The sequence below is a fragment of the Ursus arctos genome, unplaced genomic scaffold (assembly GCF_023065955.2).
Source record: "Ursus arctos isolate Adak ecotype North America unplaced genomic scaffold, UrsArc2.0 scaffold_9, whole genome shotgun sequence".
Lineage (NCBI taxonomy): Eukaryota > Metazoa > Chordata > Mammalia > Carnivora > Ursidae > Ursus > Ursus arctos.
Window position 1 is genome coordinate 35633507 of NW_026623111.1, and position 16238 is coordinate 35649744.

A 16238-nucleotide genomic window follows, 5' to 3' on the forward strand; every position below is an offset into this window, starting at 1 on the left:
GATCACCTCATATCTAGGGTATATACTGTCAACATGTTTATCATGGTTGATGTTAACCTTGATCACTTGGCTGGATAGTGTTTGTCAGTTTTCTCCACTAAGTTATTTTTCTGCCTCTTTCCATACTGTATTCTTTGAAAGAAAATCTCTATGACTAGCCTACACTTCAGAGAGGGGAGTTATGCTTCAATCTCTTCAGGGCACAGGATCTGTATAAATTATTTGAAATTCTTCTTCATGGGAGATTTGTCTCTTCTTACCCATTTGTTTATACAATCATTTATTTATATCAGTATGAACTCAGAAATACTTATTTTATACTTTGAGTTTTAATCCAACACTACTTTATTTTGTTGCTCAAATTGTTCCAGTTTTGGCCATTGGACTTCTTTTAGTTAATTCCTGTGTCTCTTGTGATATATATATATATATATATATATATATATATCTTGTGATATATATATCTTGTGATATATATATATATATCTTGTGATATATATATATATATCTTGTGAGATGTGTATATATATATATATATATCTCACCATCAGTGTAAGTTTTTGTTTTGTTTTGTTTCCTTTTTGGGGTCTTACAAAAAAGTGAAACTTTTAAAGTGCCTCTAGTGGAGAAAAAGAAAAATAAAACAATAAGCCCCTAAAGAAATTCTAAAGGGATGACGCTTTATGTCTGGCAGAAAGAAAAGTGAGGGAACACTAATTGCCTTAGAATTTATGATATATCTTAGTTATTAGAACTAGTACTACTAATCACAATTCAAAGGGCAATGGACAATAACTTGGGAATGTTTTTTTTGAATATGTATCTGTGAGACTCTAGAATTGCCGAGGCAATCTTTCTCTGACTGTTACACTAAAAAAGAAAATTAGAAAACTTAAAAAGAGTTTTAAGGTAACTGGAAGAAACTAATATTTACACTATATTCCTGGCACTTTGCATAAGTTACATCATTCGAACAACAGCCATCTTCCTCTGATTTTCTCTACTCAAAGCCTGGGGAATAAACTCTTGTTCTCATATTACATTGTATTCTATGAATCATCAAAAGCCAACTGAAGAATTTCAGGAAATAAGAAACATTAGTTATTTTTATAGAAAGAAGTCAAATTACATCCAGATTCCATAGAAATGGCTTTCTTGCTACTTCTCTTCTTTGTAAGTTTCTAATAATAAGCATTGAGGTACAAATAATAGGATTTGGAACAGCTTGTTCCAATTACGTTCAATTGTGGAGTGTCCTTTTCTTTTCAGTTACCAAGAGCACACCACTGAGTTCTATAATCTAACCTGCTGTTGCTGATAAACATGATTCACCAGTGGAGAGAGTGGTTTCATGGACCTTTGACTCATGTGTGATGCATGATGCTTGGAGACTCCAACTGGGGCCAATCTAGTCTCTCTGCTGTGCCTCTGACCCTGGATTATCACCTGTATTTGATTCAAGTAATGAGATTCTCAGGTGGAATCACACATTTATTTTCTCCCAGAATTTAAGAGATCTCAGGGACTAGTTATGTTATTACCAGTCAAAGCAGGGATCCTTGGTTTCCCAGTCTCCCTTTGCTCTCCTGACAATTTCCATCTCTTCCTTCTGAGTTGGAGCCCAGACTAAATAGAGGCTTGGGAGTTCCTGAATATTTCCTCAAGCCCCAGACATGCATGTTTTCTCGGGGAAGGGTTCTTACACCCACACTGAGAGAGAAAAGTACCCTCCTGCAATAACCCTTTTAACGTAATTTCTACCATGTTAACATATTAGTTTCCTAGGACTGCCTTAATAACTTGCCACTTAATTTGATGACTTTGTTTATTTTTTAGTAGAATCTTTTTTTATTTGGAAAACAAAACAAGACCCCAAAACAGAAAAGTTTTCCAACCACACATAGGAGGGGTATGGGTAAGGGCAGGTGTCTGTCCATCCAGCTCTAGCCCTCACCCCATGTGGTTTTGGCAACAATAAGGGGTATAATGTAATGCCCCCCCAAATAAAATGGTATATGTGTGTGTATGGGAAGGAGAGGGGTGCAAAAGCAGTGGGGAATGGTAGCAGAAAAGGACAGATGAGGTCAGTACTAGGAATGCCGCAGCGGGGAGGCTATTTCAGAGCATTTCCTGTTGATCATACCACCATGGACACCTGCTTTGCCCATCAGCAGGACTAGCATCTTTGCAGTCATGGTGGCAGTGATGAAAGTGGGAGTTCCGCCGGTGCTCTTGCTATGAAGATCCACTGTAAATTCCCTGCCCTGCAGCAGTGAGTCCCGGATAACAGAACATTTCTGGCACCCAAGTGTACAGGTCTTTGCCAACCAGTACACCAATCTCAGCTGGCATCAGGTTGGCGAAGGTTTTCCCCGCAAGGCAGCCCCAGTGGAGGACAAGTCCTTAGAGCCCACGATGGCCATGTGGTGACAGTTGCCCTCTGCCATGAGGTTGTGGTTGTAGGTGTTCCACTGGGCCACAGCGCTACTGCTGAGGGTGGGCTCAGGCGCCTGGGGCTATAGTAGCTGTGTCTGATGACTATAAAAAACAGAAATTTATCTTCTTAGTTCTGGAGTCTAGAGGCTGGAAATTCTGGTGTTGGCTGTGGCATGGTGCCTGGGAATGCTGTAGGGGAAAATCTTGTCTTGCTTTTTCCCTTTCTGGTGTTTCCTAGTAATCTTCGGCTTTCCTTGGCTTGTAGCTGCCTGGTGTTCAGTTCTTCCAGAATTTCCTTAGTGTTCTTAGGTAAGTCAGAGTTGGTGTTTTTCTTCATCATCAGAAAGTCCTAATTGGAAGCCCCCCTCCCACACACTTCCCAGGATAAAATGCATAGTGTGTGTTATGTGGATTAAAACAATCAGGAAGCCTTTTTTTGTTGTTGTTGCAGTTGCTTCGTGTCTCAGGCAATTGAAACATTTTGCTCAGGGAGACATGTGATCCCTGAAAGGGACTTGGGAAACGTGCACTAGAGGTATCTTCCTCTTCTTTTGTCAGGTCCTGCCATCACAGGCTCAGTACTGAAAGACTACATTCCTTACAGATCTGGGCTTATTAATAGGAATTAATAGGAATTCTGTTCAGAGAGACTTTGTTAATTTAGTTAACATTTTAGACTCACGGTTTAATCTGTACATATGGAAGTCAAAATATGTCTCAGTCTTATATACTATTGATATTTCATTAAATATCCTGAAAAATTCAAAGCCTTTGGTAAATGTATGACTGTCTCATATGCTGAAAGATTCCCACAAACTAATGTGTACAAGACATTTCCTTTGTGAAAAAAAGAATTTCTTTAATGTAAATCCATTTCAAGTGATCCGGTCTTCTTGATTTCATTATTATAAACCATGAACACAAACTTCTAAAATATACTTTCTCAGCTGGAAGTATATCTTATTAGTTTAGTCTTCAAAGCTAATAGAAATAGACATTATGTTCCAATCTTTTTACAACCTGAAAAACAAGCTTAGGGGAAGAAGGGATAGAATTATGTGTGGGAAGGTAAAAACAAGGATAATAGTTTTTGACACACTGTTAAGTGTGTGTGGGTGGTCAGGACATCATCCACTGAGAAGGAGATGTAAGAGTATTTATGTAAGGTGCTTTCTAAACATTTTCCCACCAAATTAATGTGTTGAGGTCTTTTCCTAAAATGATTAATTGGTATCTAAGTCAGTTATTCCTTGTAAATGAATCACATGTAACGTGATGAATTAGGAACTCACATGACAAAAGCTACTGGACCATATTTCATTTGAAGATGAGATTTCAGTATATTCTAAGTAGAAAAAAAAAGATGCCTCGTGTCATTTGCTTGTGTTGAGTTTTGCTGTAAGTATTGAGAATCACCTGAAACACTCATGCACCCACAGGTATGCATATGAACTTTCATAGGGAATCCCAGCTTTCTTCTGCACCTGGCTAGGGGCTTGGCTGTTTCACATGTGTAGTAACTGTTCCGACTGCTGATGGGTTCGTACACCTGCAGATTTGTGTCAATACGCAGGCCCATGCAGACATGTGCATACTTGTTTGCACGTTTTATCTGTGTGGGCCTTGTATGTATCTCTGTGTTTGTATGTCTTCCTACATGTCATCCTGTTGAGTTATTTCATTCCACACTCCCTGGTTACTTCTTCCTCACACCTGTAGTATTTTGCTTCTCTTTCTTTCCCCTCATCACCCCAATTCAGAGTTCACATAACCCTTTGAGTCATGTAAGTCCTTCTTAGATTAAACAACTATTTGAGAATACAGAATCCCTTTTCTTCCTTCCACTTTTCCTAAAGTGTTCCTCTGTATGTTACAGAAATCTCTTCACTGTTGTGGGTTGACAAAATCTAAGATACATTTTCCTTAAATGGGAGAAGAGACAGGCAAAGAAAAATAACTGATATTCCATGGAAGGGAAATATAAGTCAAAGAGATCTATGGATGGCATCTTTTGGCAGCATAGTTTTAAAAATTACATGGAAGCAATATATTCATTTATTCACCCAGCATTTATTGATTTTCTTCTGTGTGCACAGTAGTGTGCCAGGCAATATTTAACAATGGTAATGGTGCTGGAGAAAAATATCCAAATAAGTGATGTATTTGTTTAATAGGAAGATACCTCTCAAGAGATAGTTCTAATAGAAAGAGCACTGGACTTGGGTTCTGAACATCCACACGGATACCCCAGCCCTCCAGATCTCTACACGGTAGTCAGAATCTTTATTTTAATTTATTTTATTTTTACAACTGTACTTTTTATTTATAATACTACAATTAAAATATTATCGAAAATATCAACTTCTGTCACCATAGATTAATTTTGCCCATTTTATGGATATAACAATTTAATTTTACCTTTGGCAGCTTTCCCTGACTCCCTCCTTCCTTTTCCCTGGTTTATATCCCACAGTGCCTATATCCAGCACTTAGGAACTAGAAAGGTCCATGTCTTTGTGCCCACTATGGTATTTCCAGCTCCCATCACAGTGTGACACACAATTGCCACATGATCAGAATGGACTGATCCACTCCCCTCTTGATGTGTATTTAGTTGTTTCCCAATGATTTGTCTTGGTGTGATAGTTACGAGCTGAAACAAGACTAGATTTGAATCCTATCTCCTACCACTTCTTGGCTGTGTAGCATTGGACGTGGGGCTCAGTTTTGTCATCTATAAAATGGGATTAATAACAGTGCCTACCTCATAAGGTCTAGATAGAAACACCTAAAAACATCATGGAGTGCTTGTGTTTAGATTTTAAAATATAATGCCCTCTATCACTAATCTTATGTATAGGATTGATTTTGGACATTTTAAAAGATACAATAAGTAAGATGGTAAATACCGATGTAACTACCATCTAGTTTAAGGAATAAAATATTATAAATTCAGTTGTAATCCCTGTGAACCTTTTCAAATATAATAGGAAATATAATAGAATCTTTATTTTAAAATGCCAAAACCAATCATATTATATCTCCTTGTCCTTTAAATGGCTTCTTATATCCTTAGGATAAAGACAGCAATCTGTAATATGGCCTACAGATCCTGAATAGTCTGGCTCTGCTTACTTCTCTAATTTTATCTTCCAATTCTGCTCCTCATATGCTATTTCCTGTAGCTGCTACAGCCATAGTTCTTTTCCTAGACAATGCTCCATCTCTCAGGACTGTTGCCCATTCTGTTTTTCTATCTAAAGCACCTCTCCTTTCCTTGCCTTTTTAACTTCCACTCACCCACTTAAAACAGATTAATTTAGATAGGTTTCTTGAAACTATGTCGCTCTCCTTTGGATCACTTATCTCCTTTTTAATTGTTTTTTTACTTGTTGTTATTAATGTTGTCCACTCCCACTCAACTATCTGGCCATCGGATTCCCTGTGCCTATCATAGTTTCTGAGACACACAATTTTTGAAAAATTGAATGATTGGAGGAACTTATTTAACTGATCTGAAACAAAGTTTCAGCAATTATAGAATGGGGATAATAACTTACCCTGTAGATTAACTGAGAGAATATGCATTGAAAGTTTGAGAATGCTATAAAATATAAGTTAGTATAATACTTATAATAACCAAGAGGAATTTGTGCTCTAATTAATTTGGTTAATAGAGAACTGATTGGTGATGTGGGTGTGAAGATTAAAAGAAATCATGTTTTCTTGTCGAAAGGAAACAATAAGAGGAAACTCTCTCTCCCTCCCATATATATATAAAGATAGTTTGAAAGGAAATTTTAAATGAAAGTTTCTTCCTTCCTCTGTCTTCACTTCTAGCTGCAATCTGCATTTGTAAGCACTTTAAAGAATGTTTTCAGTTCATGCGTGGTTATCATTGCTTCTCTAAATTATGTTTTTTTTTTCTAATTCTTGAATTAACAACTTCAGACAGTAGCTACTCCGTTTGCATGACCATATTAATTTCTACCTTTCTACCTTTTCTACCTTTCCTCTTTCTAGTACCAAATTACTCATATTATTTATGATTCTTCTAGTACTATATTTAGGACTTTAAGTAATATTCTTCAACAAATATTTCTTGAGTTGTATAATTTACGAGTACTCATTGACCTCATATTACATATGATAAGGAAAGTAGTATACTTACATTTTTCTTAGTTCTTGCCCATTGTATTTTCTAAATTCTGTTATATCACTTTTTTTTTTATTTGAGAGAGAGAGAATGAGACTGTGCACAAGAGCAGGGGAAGAGGCAGGCAGAGACAGAGAGAGAATCAGACCCACCATGGAGCAGGGAGCCCGATGCAGGACTCAATCCCAGGACCTTGGGATCATGACCTGAGCTGAAGGCAGATGCTTGACCAACTAAACCACCCAGGTGCCCCAGCCATATCACTGTTTGGTTTGCCAACTTATATTTTGTTTCATTTTTTCAAGTTTAATGTTATTGCATGTGTTTTCACTGTAAGTTGATTTTAAAAATTAAAAACAAATCAACCTCATAAAATACTAACATTATGTAAATATGGTTAATGTTATGTATAAATATTATTTAAATTATTAATTATATTACTAAAAACATATAAATATCATTTCAATCTAAGTACTGTTGTGGACCCATTGGAAAGGAGATGTAATCCTACATAATTAAAATTGTGCCAAAAGAAAGAACATTTTAAGGTTTTAATCCTCAAAATCATTATATTTTAGTGCGTTCAAGATGTGGTCGTTGAGTTTCTTATACAGCTTGTGGTTCTCTGAAGAGTTTCTAATTCCATTTTTTTGTTATTACTGGCAGCAAAACACCCCATAAGTTTAGTCATATTGGTAAAATCTTTCAAAATCTTAATTATACAGATCATTGAATGGGATCTATCTTCTCCTTAAGGAAATTTTTTATAGAACCCTCTGACTTCCTGTTTTTATTCGAACCAATTGCACAGAAATTTCATTGCAAAATTATAATGAATCCAAATGTGCTTCTCTTTCTTGATTTCCTTCTTTACTTTTCAGGAATACAAACTCAAATTTTTTGAAGGATGCCTGCAAGCATGTAATCATTCTTAATCTGGAAGATCTGAAAATGTTTTTAACTTCTCCTCAAACTTGATTGCTATTTTGACTGGATATCGAATTCCAGGTTCAAGCTAATTTTCCCTCAGAAATTCCAGAGTCATTGTTCCATTGCCTCTTGGCCTTCTGTTTGGCTGAGAAGTTTGATAGATTCTTCCTCCTTTGTAGGTAATGTAGATGTACTTTCTAAAGATTTTAAGCAGAGTTTTATTTTGGGGTTGAAATCTGCTAGAATATGTATCTGTAGTGATTAATCCTTTATTTTATTTATATGTGTGTATATATATATATAGATATACACATGTATATATGTATATGTATATATGTGTGTATATATATACATATATATGTATGTATTTTTTTAAATTAGGCTCTACATGCAATGTGGGGCTCAAATTCACAACCCTGAGATCAAGGGCTACATGCTCTCCCAACTGAGCCAGCCAGGTGCCCCTTCATTTGTATTTTTGGAACAAAGTATGGTCTTTCGTTCTGGAGATTATATTTTCCTTCAGCTCAGAAAAATTTTTTAAAAATTTCTCCTCTTCTCATTTTATATCCTCATTGCTTCATTTCTAGAATACTTCTTAGATATTGTCCTTCCTCTATTGATCTCCCCATCTTCTTACTTTAATAAGTTACATTACTTTGGTCTTTTTGCTTTATAATTATTAATTAGTATATTAATACATGTTTATTGAATAAGTAAATACTGAGCTCTAAGCTCTGTGAATACGATAGGATGTAGGCAAAAATCCTTGTCTTTATATTATAGCATCTAATACACCCTAACTTAGGTTTTCTGAGTGATTTCCTCCTCTCTGTCTTAGCGAACAGTAATTTTGCTTCATTTATGTTTACCTTCTTGTTTTTTAACCTCTACTGAAATTTTAAATTTGTTACCATATTTAAAATATATTAAAAAAATCGTTTTCTTTTCTTCCACTTTTTTATTAGGCCTCCTCTAGTTTTATGGTTCCAATATCTACTTGAATAGCCCCAAGATTGCTAATTATGTTTCTTAAAAAATTTTAAATTTCAGAGATGTTATGTAAAATTTTTTCAGGTACACATGGAAAAATCAGACCTGATCGCAGATGAAGACAACCTAACTAAATAGCTGTGTTGTCTCTCAGTATGGAAGCTAAAGCTTCGAGGGCGTGATATACTGTGGGATGCAAAGGAAGGATAAGGGTACACATAGCACATTCCTCATTATCTTCCTCTGGGATAGCAATGTTGTTAAATACCCAGGACACAGTCTCTCCTCCAACTCATTACTCGTATTTGAAAGTAGGATTGAAATACACTGGAGCAAACCTATGATCCAAGTGGGTCTAGGTCTCAGCATTGCTGTACCTTGGCCAAGTCTCCTCCAGGAATCACAATATGAGTCTGGTTACTAATAGTAACCTGGAAGCCAGGGGTGTATCAATCTATACACTGGAAAATGGTATACTTTTTTGATGGTGGAAAGGGCAGAACAAACATTTTGGGGAACAACAGTACCATGGTACTGAACATGGCAAGAGTTACATTTTATCTCCTTATTCATGTACTTATCATGGTGAGGGTAATATACCATTTGGTTCACTGAATCTGTAAACCTCTGCCACCAAAGGCTATTAATCATGAGGTTTTTAAGCAGAGATGACTGGGGCTTATGTGGCTAGAGGGAATAGGATATAAGGATAGTACTCAGTATTGGTCTGGAATTCTGGTGCATCTACATTCAAGTCATTCTCAAATTTGAGAGGGGCAATTACAGAGTACTGTCTATGTAATAAGAGTGTTAAAGTTTGCAAAAGTTGGGCACTCCGTACTGAGGATATGTATACATACATGTGTACCCAGGGTGTGTGGGTGGTGAGGATGGAATCTTTGGGACATGGAATTTAGTTACAGCTGTGGGACCTGGGGAAATGGGAACTGTGAACTTGAACTTCTTACTTTATTCAACAGAGACTTTCCATAAGCAGGTGTTAAACCCAGAATCTGTTCCCCCAACAATGATGTGAAAAACCAAGATTTTTTAAAGACCTATGAACTCATTGGCCAGTTTGTGAATCCTGTCCTAGGAAAAGTCAGTAATTTTTCCTGCCAATGGTACAGTGCTCTTGAGCATAGTTATTGGCAGAATTTTCTTTGCTGGTGTTATGCTGCTTAGGATGGAAGAGCCAGTAGTAAGTGTCAGTACAAACTTCCATCAATAAATATGGGTTTCATGTCTACAAACAATACTTTGGAGACAAGCTCCCTATCACACATCTCACTGAAAGTGGTAAAGGAGTCACTTGCTCTATGCTGCAATAGTCTTGTTACTTGGCTAGAAGACATGTTCCAGGCAGTACAACTGAGAGCAGTCAATTGCTTGTCTGAGCATCAGGCTGGCTAATGTGATAGAGATGAATGTATGCATATACTTATTGGTAGGAGCTGAACAGACAGAGTCCTGGTTACCATGCCAACAAGCTAAGGTTTGAGGTAATTCAAGTAATTCAAGTAATTGACTCAATTTTTTGGAAAGTTTCGTTTTAACCTCCAAATGATCTCTTTTAGTTTAGTGTGTAATTGTGTTTGTGCATGTTGGGATTTCTTTTTTAGCATAAATAGGTCCCCAAATCATCTCTAGTGATACTTAGTTGTTTGCCTATATTTATGAATGATGATTTAGAGGGATTAGCATAGGTAGTTGGTATGCAGGTTTCTTTAAATTTAATGGAAATAGGTTCAGGAATGGGAAGGGAGAGACAACACATCAAATGATTCAGAATATCTAAAATATAATAGCCTTATTCAGAAAATAGTTAAATAAATTTGCTGTACTATTTTTTAATGATGACACTATTGTCACCATCATTATGATTGACCAATATTTTCTCTACCATAAACTTTTGTGTTCACTCTATATTGATAAACTCTAAAAGAGAGAAGGATATATTGGTTTAAATATTGGCTTAGATTAGATAGAATCCCTGTCATAGGAAGATTTAAAGCCTACTGGATCTAATTATCTTTCAGGAACTTTGGAAGATGCATCAACTTGTCAAATCTGCATCAATTTAGCACCAAGAGAAAATATTAAATAATGAAGATGGTTTATTATAAAAAACCTATGAGTAACTATTTTAACTTACTTTACAAAGATTTTCAGACATAACTAGGACAGAAAACAAACAAAGGAAATGTAAACTGTCTTATGGCAATTCTTTCCCCTTTGCCACAAGGAATGTCCTGCATTTATAGCCCTTTAAGTACTGGCTTTAAAATAATGTATTGCCATATTTTATTTGCTCCTTCGTATGTTCAGAGATAAAATAGCAATATCAAAGCAGTAAATACTACACAGAAGAAATTGATGGAAACAGTAGTATAATAAAAAATATAACTCACTTTTCCTATTTATATGTGGATATTGGAAAACAAATGAAACAGAAGGGCGGCTTCTGTGAGAAGAGATACATTTTAAAAAGTGCCATTTACATTTTCTTTTTTAGTTCCTCTTTTTAAAGACTATTTGGTTTGTACATCTTCACTCAACTCTGTAACATGACACCTCTAGAAGGTGGTATTAAAACAGGAGCCAAGATAACTACTGCAGACACTGAAACTAGTCCTGTAGAGGTCACAAAGGGGAGTTCTCCCAAGTGATTGTTTCTCATTTCATTTACTATACAAACGGCTTCCATGACTTTGCTCTCTTGTAACTTCTCTTCAGTGCTTTGCGGAATGATTTTGAGGCACATGTCATTAGCAAAGAACAATAAAAAAGTTTTCAGTTGTTTGTGACAGATGATTTAAATACATATCTATCCCTAAACTGTGGCCTCTTTTTTTCTCAATTAGTATGCTGATATTTTTGTAGTTTTCTTTTTCCATCTCATTTAAAGTAAAAGAATATACTTTATGAAATTTACCTTAAACATTTCCTTTTAATTAGATAGCAATAGGTAAATATCACTGATTGTGATAAATTATCTACTTTGTTATTACAGAATTCTGGCCTTTTCAGTGATTGTCATGAGGTCAAATCATTTTTGCCTACAGTCATTGCTTAAATGCCCCCCAATAGTTGAAGACAGAGCTATTTCTCTGACTCTTGGTGCCACTCCTGGTATATGATAATTTTTCTTTTCTTACACATTTGTTCATGGTTCTAAACTATTCCCTAACTCAATAATAAGCCTTAACCACTGGCATATGGCCTTGTCCCAGAGCATAACTTACTCACTTGTAATGAGGGCTCTGGTACTGAAGAGATAGGGCCTCATTCTAAGAAGCCAAAACTATTCCTTTCCCAGAGCCCAGTCCAATGAAGTCTCTGAGAACCTTAACTTTCATGAAAGAAGTCCTGAATAGACAATGTGGATTTATTACTAGACGTTTATACCAAATACTCCAAGGTGGAAGAAGAGGAGACATTTCTATTTCCTAGGAGGCTGTTTTACTGAAAGTAGTTATACATCATTACAAATAACATGGTTTGTAATGTTGGTTTGTAAATACCCAGTGTAAAGAGTCTCTCTGTCTCTCCTCCCTTCTGTTTGTAGAGGGTGAGTTACTATTTTTTTTTATGAAAGCAATAACTTCCTTGGAGCTCTCCTTAGTACTAAAAAATCAGTACTCCTTTCCTGAAACCTTTGGACGTTTAAAAGTTCAGTCCTATATTTCGTCTAGCTGTACTCTGTTTTTATCACCAGAATCAATATAGTTGCTTCATATTTGACTGATGACCCCAAAGTTTGCTTAGCATTCCCTATAATGTGAATTTCTGTAACTATGTTCTAATAACCATTATTACTCTAGGTCAGCTGACTTTGCGTTTTACTGAAGTTTTTATTGATCTCATAACTAGTCATAGTATTTCTGCTCATACGTTTGTCACCATAGGTCTCCTCTTATTTTGCTCTATCCTTGTAAGAGTTTCCTATACAGAGCAATAAATCAAAGTCGTGTACCTAAAACTCCTTGTAAGAACTTCATTAATTAAAACCTATTGAGGAAAAGGTGATTCTCAGGGGGCAAAGTGTATCATGATACTACATTTCATTAGTTTTTCACAGAGTAATAATTCTGAAATTAGTTTTCATGGTACAATCAATGATGTCTTAGATTTGATTTAAAAATGGTGCCATCTCAACTAATGAATCATCGAGCCTTACATCGAAAACCGGGGATGTACTGTATGGTGACTAACATGATATAATAAAAAATCATTATTAATAAAAAAAAAAAAAAGAAAGAAATAAGCCAGCACGAAAAAAAAAAAAAATGGTGCCATCTACCAGCCTTCCAATGCCCTCAAGCATTTTATAATTTTATATCCAAAATGCAGAGACTGAATTGGGCCAGATATTTTAGAGAATGAATTATATAAAGAGTCATTCTTGAAATAAAGCATCACATCATTATGGAGATACTAGAGATGTTGGAGAAATCCCAAGAATAGTCATACTCTAATCAATAGTGTATAAATTAGATCCTGGGTTATAACAATGTCAATTTTTCAAGATCCAATCAGGCAGGGATAATTAGAGTGGACTTGCCAAAATTAAAAAAAAAAACAAAAACATAAAACGCACAAAATCACAACTGGCACAGTATTGCTGTACGCTGACAAATGTTTGGAAAAGTTGGAAATAATTCCCCCTGAAATGGCTAAGTTTCATAGTAGAGTGTTCTGAATAAAAAAAAGATGGAGACAATGGCCAAAACTATCTAATTTTTTTGACCAGTTTAAAAATTTAATAAGGGAGGAGACTTAGCCATCTTGTTAAACTCGCACACAAACCCATTTTATGTTGAAGCCACTTGATCAAAATACATTCTGATAAAAAGGCCATTAAAGGATGGTATCCAAGCCCTCTGGCTCTTTTCAGTGGATGACCTTACAGTCCACTGTTGGTTTCACAATTAAGCTGAGAGTCAGTGAGCATAGGCTCTTTACGTTCTACCATTTTGAAGTGGATAAGCTAAATCCGCCTACCCATCAGTGTACAGGATACTGCAGAGTTAGCATCAAACAGTGGCTACGGCTGATGACATTTCCCAGTGAATCTGCTCCACACATTATTCAAGACAGAACCATTTTTAAAAAGAGAGGTATATCTTGGACTTGACAGGCCTGATAAATCAAATCTAGGTTTCAAAGTCAAGAGTAGATTCAGTGAAACCATATGAAGCCATGAGTTGGTTCAGAAAAGCTACATAGTAAAACTCAATGTGTTTCCAGATGTCATAGATATGCTTAAAAGCCCCCATTTGGTTGGAATTTAATAATATCTTAATTAATTTATGTACCCAGATTATAAGGGGAATAACACTGAAATTTAAACAGCCCATAGACTCTGAGATTAGATGTCCTTATTTTTCATTTGGGGCCAAACCAGATAAATTAAGTGATTCTGAACTTGATTGTAAAAAATAGCTGGAAGTGTCTCCCACTGAATTCTAATTCCTACTGAACAACAACTGCAATTAATAAATGGAAGAGACAGTGTTGAAATGGAAATGCACTGGCCAGATCTCCTTCAAGGCAGTACTTGTTCCACCTGTCTGCAGACAGCCTCCAATGGTTAGCTCCTTCAGTGTTTGCTCCAGCTGTGGAGAGCTGCCTCACTGAAGGGATAACCTTCCTGGGGTCATCCACATCAAATAACTAATCATGGTGGGGTATACAGGCCCTGCCATTTTGGTCTGCCAAGGAGTGGGCCATATGTACTCTAGAGCTCAGTACGGGGTTAGCCAAAGCTTTGCTAGGACTGCAATGCTGTTCAGTGCCTCGCTGGGCCTGGTCCTGCCTCCTTCCCTTTCCACGTGCTCTCAATAGTTGTCCTGCATGCCAAACTCCTGTTTGTCTGCGTCTGGAAAACCAGCCTGCAAAATACAGCATACAAAAATGATCTCTGCAAGAAAAATGTCAAGCCCCAACTCTTCCCTGATTGTCACGATAAACGGTTCAACCTACAGAGGGTTTTGATGTCCTAAAAAATGGCAGCCTGTGATATCTACTCCTGGTTGCTCCAGGAACCAACCAACTTCCTCACTGCCTTGCCAGAAAAGTTGTATGTTATTTCCTTCTTTTTCAGACACTTGCCAAAGAAATAATAGTTATTGGGCATTTCCTGTGTGTGTGTGTGTGTGTGTGTGTGTGTGTGTACTATTAGAAAAATCTGGATAAAAAGTAATTTACATCTGGGGAGAGATTTCCAGAGGAGAGAAATGTATATATAAACTGTTGCAGAATGACTCCTGGTCTGGTTTACTTTTAACAGCTTATTTCACCTATTACACCTGCTGATTTCCACTGAATTAAGCAATCTTAAAATCAGCAGAAAAATAAAGGGGCCTATTTTTTGAGAAATGTAAAGGGGTAGTATTAATCCATCCTTGAACCTCCCATTTTTGGCTTCAAGGGAGGTATCTCTCAGTATGGGAAGCTTCTTCTGCAGGACGTATACAGCTGGCCGATATGGATGTGACTTGGTTGCTTAGGGCCCCTGTGTGTCATGCTTTGTACTCATTCTTTTTTTTTTTTAAAGGTTCATTTATTTATTAAAGAGAGAGTGAGAGAGTGAGCAGATGGAGGAGCAGAGGGAGAGGGAGAGAGAGAATCTTAAGCAGACTTCCCACTGAGTATGGAGCCCCATGTTGGGCTCAGTCTCATAAACTGAGATCATGACCTGAGCTGAAATCAAGAGTCTGATGCTTAACCAAGTGCTTAACCCAGGTGCCCCACTTTGTTCTCTTCTTAAGAGGGAAGTGAAAAGGGTTGAAGATGGGTCTCAAGGCATCATCTAAATGTACATTATGGCAATCTATTCTCTGACAGGGGCTCTTTCAGCTAATTGCTATTTCCCCTTCTCTCACATTTCTAGTCCCCCACACCTGTCTATCAGATAAAAAAAAAAACTCCTTGTAAATAGCACTTACAATGCTTAATTATGGAATGGAGATTCATCTCTTAAAGCCTCAATTACTTTTAAGTCCCTATCAGAAGACTGCAGATCTAAGTCATTCAATGCCTTCAGTTTCCTTAGTTATATAAAATAATAAATATTAGGAATGTGATACATTCCTCTTGTTAGATGTTTTTTGAAGGGGGAAATATATTTATTACTGAACCCTGAATATATCAATATAATTTCTCTATTTTCCTTGAAGAAAAATCCAACAAATAAAAAAACACAAAGAAATTATCATACTTGCTCTTCTGTTTTCTCCTAAACCTGAAGATTACCTATATAATCACAATAGAGAATTTAAGTAGCCAGTGAAGTTGCCCTTCCCACCGTCCACCATACATAGCCTCACAACTACCCACTTGTGCTTTCCAGTGAGCATAGAAACTGCTCATGGTTTGACTATTCTGATTTGAGAACGAGTAGTTTCTCTCTAGTTCCTTTTTGAAAATAATAGCTTTTGCAAGCTCCTTTTGGAATATGTTAGTGTCCTCCTGTAGTATCTTTTTTCCTTCTGTCTTCTCTGATTTATCAATTATTTTAAAGAATACAAATATGATCTAGGATTAGAAGTTGGCATCAGATTGTGACTAATTCACCCATGCTCTGCCTCTTTTCCTTTCTTTTCCTACCCCCTTATTCTTTTTCACCGTCAATCCCATCTAAATGATCAGCAATGCTTCATGCTCTAGGATATCCCTGACCACAGGTAAGTGATATTTAAGCAACCAAAGCTTGATATTT

At 36.4% G+C, this 16238-nt stretch overlaps 1 pseudogene; it reads right to left on the reverse strand.

The window, feature by feature from the left end:
* Window positions 1-2090: 2090 nt before the first annotated feature.
* On the reverse strand, window positions 2091-4015 carry LOC113262331 (profilin-1-like; annotated as a pseudogene).
* Between the last annotated feature and the right edge of the window lie 12223 nt (window positions 4016-16238).